The sequence below is a fragment of the Parasteatoda tepidariorum genome, chromosome 4 (assembly GCF_982258835.1).
Source record: "Parasteatoda tepidariorum strain Cologne lab strain chromosome 4, Ptep-v5.0, whole genome shotgun sequence".
Lineage (NCBI taxonomy): Eukaryota > Metazoa > Arthropoda > Arachnida > Araneae > Theridiidae > Parasteatoda > Parasteatoda tepidariorum.
Window position 1 is genome coordinate 22,582,302 of NC_141758.1, and position 5,788 is coordinate 22,588,089.

Sequence of the window (5,788 nt, forward strand, 5' to 3'; positions counted from 1 at the left end):
AATTATAGTAGTTTCTAATGTAATTTTGCAAGTATCTAATAATGATATTATGATATCACAACACAGAGTAGCATCAAAGTCACATTATGACCTTCTTGAGACAATTCAAGAAGCTCACACCCGTGACTGTGATTGCTATGACCTTTTTTGACTTTATTATATGACGTCACTGTGACAATCTGTGCTATCTGGGTTACCTGTTAAAATAACTGACTTGACATGATTTTAAACAATAATAAATCTTTGAGAAATAGTTCTAAAATGCCGCATATATTATCAACTAAACACTGATAGTAATGATGAAAGAAAGAACTAAATTGTTTCGGCTTAGTTAAACACCCGACTTTGTATACAATACCGAAAATCAGTGATGTCTAAATTGATGAAACATTTTACTTATAGCTCAGAAATTGTGTACAATGCCAATTAGCAAACCGACAAAGTATAAATTATGAATTTAATAACGATTTATTAACGTTATTTCAAAGTAATAGCTTGGAGCAACAATAAAAAATCGTGCTTTATTTTGTTTGCTTTAAAAAGAAATGCATATATTTCTGATAATCACCATGTATTATTAATAATAAAGTAGATGAGCTGTGTGGGTCATTGTCTGGCATACACTTGCCCGGTATTTTCTACATTAGTTTTCTTTTAAGGAATTGGACCATTCCCGCAATAGTCCGTTGAGGACCAGGGGGTCATGGAGGTGAGGATTCACCATTTCGGGACCAACAGAATAATTTGAGGCAAGGGTAGTCAGCATAGTCTTTCAATTGGGCACCTCCCCAATGATTGTGTACTTTTAACATTGATGTAAATCATTGTGGTAGATAGAATTCAAATTGAGTAGAAAGAGTGAAGTTTCTCTTTGTGGTAGATAAAAGAGTTAACTTGGTACATATTTCTGATGCATATCGAATTGTAAAATATCATTAAACTTGGCGTCTCTGCATGGTTAAGCTTTTTAACCCTTTCACACCGACTGTCACAAATACGTGCCAGCATAAAACCGTATCAATCAGGGTAAAAAGATAAAACTGGTAATCAAAGTATTTCTTTAGCAGTTTATTTGTGGGCGGAGTTATAATTGTTTGATTTATTTAATTCACCATTACTTTAGTTCAAAATAAAATAATTTAGTTATACATTGAACTAACATTGATTATATATGTGATTAAACTAACAATAATTAAAGTAAAAGCAAAGTAAGTCTGTCAAATCAGCAAGGACTACATTTGAGTTATCGTTTTTTATTTAATTACAACTTGATTCTGATTTTGTACGAATGCTTTTCTGAATTACCCGTCCCCAAGGAGTTAAGAGATGTTGAAAAGTAAGAAACAAAGAAATCTAATGTCATTGAAATTTTAAAATTTACTTTTTGTTCAACTTACTTGCTGTTTTATTACAAACAAATTGTCAACAGCATGCCAGCTAGGGTTGGACTGGCCATAGACCTAAAACTACAATCGTCCCCTGGGCCCAAGTTACCATAGTGAGGCATCCTTGAAAATTACGCCCCTTGGGTACCATATTCATTAAAATAAAATCAATTTTTAAATCAAAGATAAGAAGTAGCACTCTAGTTTTTTGAAGTAAAAAGCGATTTCTGAAATAAGTCAACCGGATACATCTCGATTTCCACGGTGACCGCGGAAATCGAGATATGGAAGTCACAAACTAAATGTTACATTCTAGCTTGGCGTTATTCTCGTCGTCGTTTTAAATAGCGGTTACGTGGAAATCAACACATACCGCTAAACGTTCGTATTTTTCCTAGTCGCCCTATCTAGTGATGATTGTAAGAAATAAAAGCTTAATTATTCCTTATTTGTAGATAAAAATATAACTTGCTTTTTGTGCAACCAGCCCACTGTTAAAATAGATTTTGCGCTTTTTTTTTCTTCTTTTTTTTCATGTAGAGTAGGTAATAAAATACGGGATTCTTTTTTATTTAAGTTCGATTTTCAATTTTTTTTTTCCTCATTTAAGTTCGAAAGTGAGAAGATAATTATTTCTCCATTTTAAAATTATTTTATTCATAGTAACATATCTTTTTATTTTATGTCCCTTTAATAGTATTTTATCCTTTTAATATTATTTAAACTACCAAATTACTACTGTAGATGGAGCTTAAAAATATGTAATATTTTGTAGCATTTTTTCAGATAAAGTTGTAGTATTTTTTAATTTCAAAGTCTGGCAACCTTGTTTGTAGTTATTTACCGTTTGGCCAGACGGGCAAGCCATGTAAAATTAGCGAGGCATTCAACGCGTTAATTTCAGCTTGTTTCATCAATATGAATTAAATATATTTCGTAGAACTTTTTATAAGGAATTAGATTTTGAAGACATGGAAGCACGTCACTATTTAAATTATTATGAGGACTAGAGCATCTCAAATCTAAAACATCTAAGCCTAGAGCTTATGAGCCTCAACAGTTTGAGCCCCCTTTCGAAAAATTATCGAGAAAAAATGTCAGGAGGGTTAAAACAAAACTATTTCAACGCAAAATTATTCTTGAACTTTGTGTTTATGAATTATAGAACAAAATTACACACTTTTTTCCAGTAATATATTTTATAGATAACGCTGGTATGAACTAAGAAAAATAAATTCTATAATTTTTTTTCCTCGCATTAAACTTTCTGCAAAAAGACTTTTATAAGGTCAATAAAAAGATAAGGATTTTTAAAAAATGAAAATTAAATATTTGGCTTGTTAAATTTTTATTAAATATTTAGCTTAAATATTGGCTCTCATAACATTACTTGACTCATGTCACTAAGATTTTTTTCGCTAGTGACTTTTGGCTGTTTCGCTTTAATTAAAATTTTATGAGTTGTAAGTAATACATTTAATTAGGCTTATATTCTAGCAATGAAATTTTAGTAACATATGTTAGAGAAAAACATGGAATAACATTTTGTTGTTTAATGACATGCAGTACAATTACCAAGTTTAATAATAAAAGTATCTCATATTCGTTCCTTAAGTAGGTGGAGAATTAAGAATATCATAAAAAGTAACGCCTACTTTTATTTCAGAGCTTTATTCCGAAATACGAAGTCACCAAACTGGACACCAAATTAATAAAATATCGAAAATTTTGTTGATTTTTTAAATTAAAAATAGCAGTTGGAAGTTTTGGGATATAAAATTAATGTCGTTAAAAAAATTCTAAAATTTAGGAAAATTACTGGAGGGGCAAGTGCCCCCAACGACTCTACACCAATGAAAGTAGGAGATGCTTTTCATTGTTCGAAACGAAGATGCTATTTTTAGTTCTTTCTCAATGTTTAAGACCCATGTACGTTATCAAATATATTTTTAAAATTAGGCGTTACTTTTCTTATTTCACCTTACAATTTCGAGTAAAGATCTGAACCAAACGCATGAGATGCTGTTTATTTTACAAAAGGAACTCGCAATACTTGAATCTGCCTTCGATGATACCTACAGCTCTGAAAGGTATTAGGCATATTTCACAAAAAGTAGGCGTTACTTTCCACACAATTCCGAGTACTGTACAGAATGTGATGCTTTTCGTTGTTCTCAATGAAATCAGGCCTGAAAGCGAGACGGAAAGGAGAAAATACTGGTAGGGAAACTATTTCAATATTAGATAACATTTGGGAGGAGTTTGTCTATTCTCAACAATAGCACTGTAAATAATTTATTCTCAGCGAAGAAGCAATTCAATACAAAAGTTGTATCCCTTAATAAAAATTGGTAGTTATAGATTTTTATTATTCCCGAAAAAAAGGTAAGAAATAAAATTTATTTGTTACCAGTCATTACTCTTTTCCGTCTTTATATATATATAGGCTTTCAGCCCTGGAATTATTCAGCATAGAAAAACTATACGAAGCAGAAAAGTTGAAAAATATGCTTTATTTTAATTACCGGTAAAAGTTTTTTCACATAGATGTAGTTTTTATACAGACTACTCTTCTCTGCGACAAATTTATAGCACAAATTTCGATTCGACCTAATTCGATTGGATCTTGTTACAAACGGTGTGTAAAAACTAATTTTTTCTCTCTAATTTTAATGAAATATAAATATATAAGTTTCTAAACCTTTTTCAAACAGGTACAATTAAATCACTTGACCCAAGCAATAGTAATTGTTACAGATGGATGGCAATTCTATTTTAAAAAGACACTGCGTAATTTTCACGCATACCGTTTACGTCGTAAAAATAAATATTAATGCACAGCGGGGTTCATTTTCAGAATAAAATATGTATGAAAATAATATAAAATAAATTCTTCTCCTTTTAAGATTGCTGAAATATCTTTAGATATTTTGCCTTTTGATGAAACAAAATCCTTTTTTTAGTTACAACAACAAAGGATTTGTGCTAGGTAATTAATATAGAAAATTATCAGATGCTTTTTTTTTTTTTTTTCATCTTCTGGTTACTTATGTTTCTTTCTATATAAATACACTCGGAAACAAATGTTTTGTTGCAATTTTGCTTTTAATTAAAGTACCTGATCTTACATATTTCGTTTGGAAAAATACAGATGTATATCAAAATGATATTTAGTTTAGCTTTTTGGATGAATATTTAAAAACATATGACGTTAAAATATCGCGTCTTAAATTGAGATATAGTATCGCCTACTTCCTTACCCACCCTACGTATTCCGAAAATGGGGACACTTAGTATTCATTTGAATAAGTTAAAAAAGTTCTCGTTTGGAATTGAATATGATATGGTGCTCCACTCAACAAGTGGTTCATATTTGGAAGGAAAAAAACTGCATTTTTTGTACTTAAATGGTTTAAAAATATTAAGACACCACATAAGAAACTATCTATTCATTTCTTCACTAAGCAGAATATTGTGAACAATAAAAAGATAATTGGGATTGTTTAAATATTTTTATCAAGCATCTGATGTTGTAATCGGATCATGATTAAAATAAAATATTAAAATTGTTTTCAATTAACTGTTTTGAAGGATTTAAATTGACAACATTTTGATTTCTTAGAGTTAAAACATTTATATAGAAGCATATTCTTTTACAATGATCTTCTACACTCAGAGATTGCTCGACTTTGTAAACATGTGTTTTCTTGTAGTAACGAAATTTATGCTATTCTCAGTTCAGAATTTTTCATTTTAAAAGTACTTCTTCCCAAAAAATCATATCAAAAATGCAAAGCATCATATGAAATGCAACTTTACTGTATTTATTTCGTGCTTACTCAACGGTGGGCGTAATTATTCTTAAATTTTTTCTATTTAATGTGCTACCAATTTCTTAAAACCTTCGCAGAGAAAGAAACAGTTTGCAAGGTAATCATACATTCTTTTCTTTTACATTAAAACCTCCGAAGAGGTTCCCAAAAATTGCCTCTGCCGACGGTTTTTCACGTCGACATGGCGGGGTATTGGGAAAAGTTTTCAACTAGCAATAGTCACGCCTCGGTAGAACCTCATTGGCTATGACACTGCCTCTGCGCAAAGCTGACGATTGATGAAATTGGTAATACTTATAAACTTAATTTATCTAATATATTGGTAGTATTTATAAATTAATAAATTTAATTTATTGTATTGATATTAATTTTTTGTTTTCCAAATAAATCTGATAAGTTAAAATCTGGAATCGTTTAGTTTAATGCCATTATTTTTATATAATATTTATGATGCACATTAGTCGGAAACTGGTCTTGTCATGTTCTTCATTGTTCTTTCTATGCACGTTTCCCTACCTTTTATATGGCTTTGCGAATGAGCTATCACGGTCTTGCAAATTTAAAATTAAT

General features: G+C 30.3%; 1 non-coding gene across 1 annotated transcript; it reads right to left on the minus strand.

Moving 5' to 3' along the window:
- Nucleotides 1–5,347: 5,347 nt before the first annotated feature.
- Nucleotides 5,348–5,488, minus strand: LOC122269640 (U4 spliceosomal RNA). Its single transcript, XR_015433512.1, has one exon. It is a non-coding gene; the product is annotated as a U4 spliceosomal RNA (small nuclear RNA).
- Between the last annotated feature and the right edge of the window lie 300 nt (nt 5,489–5,788).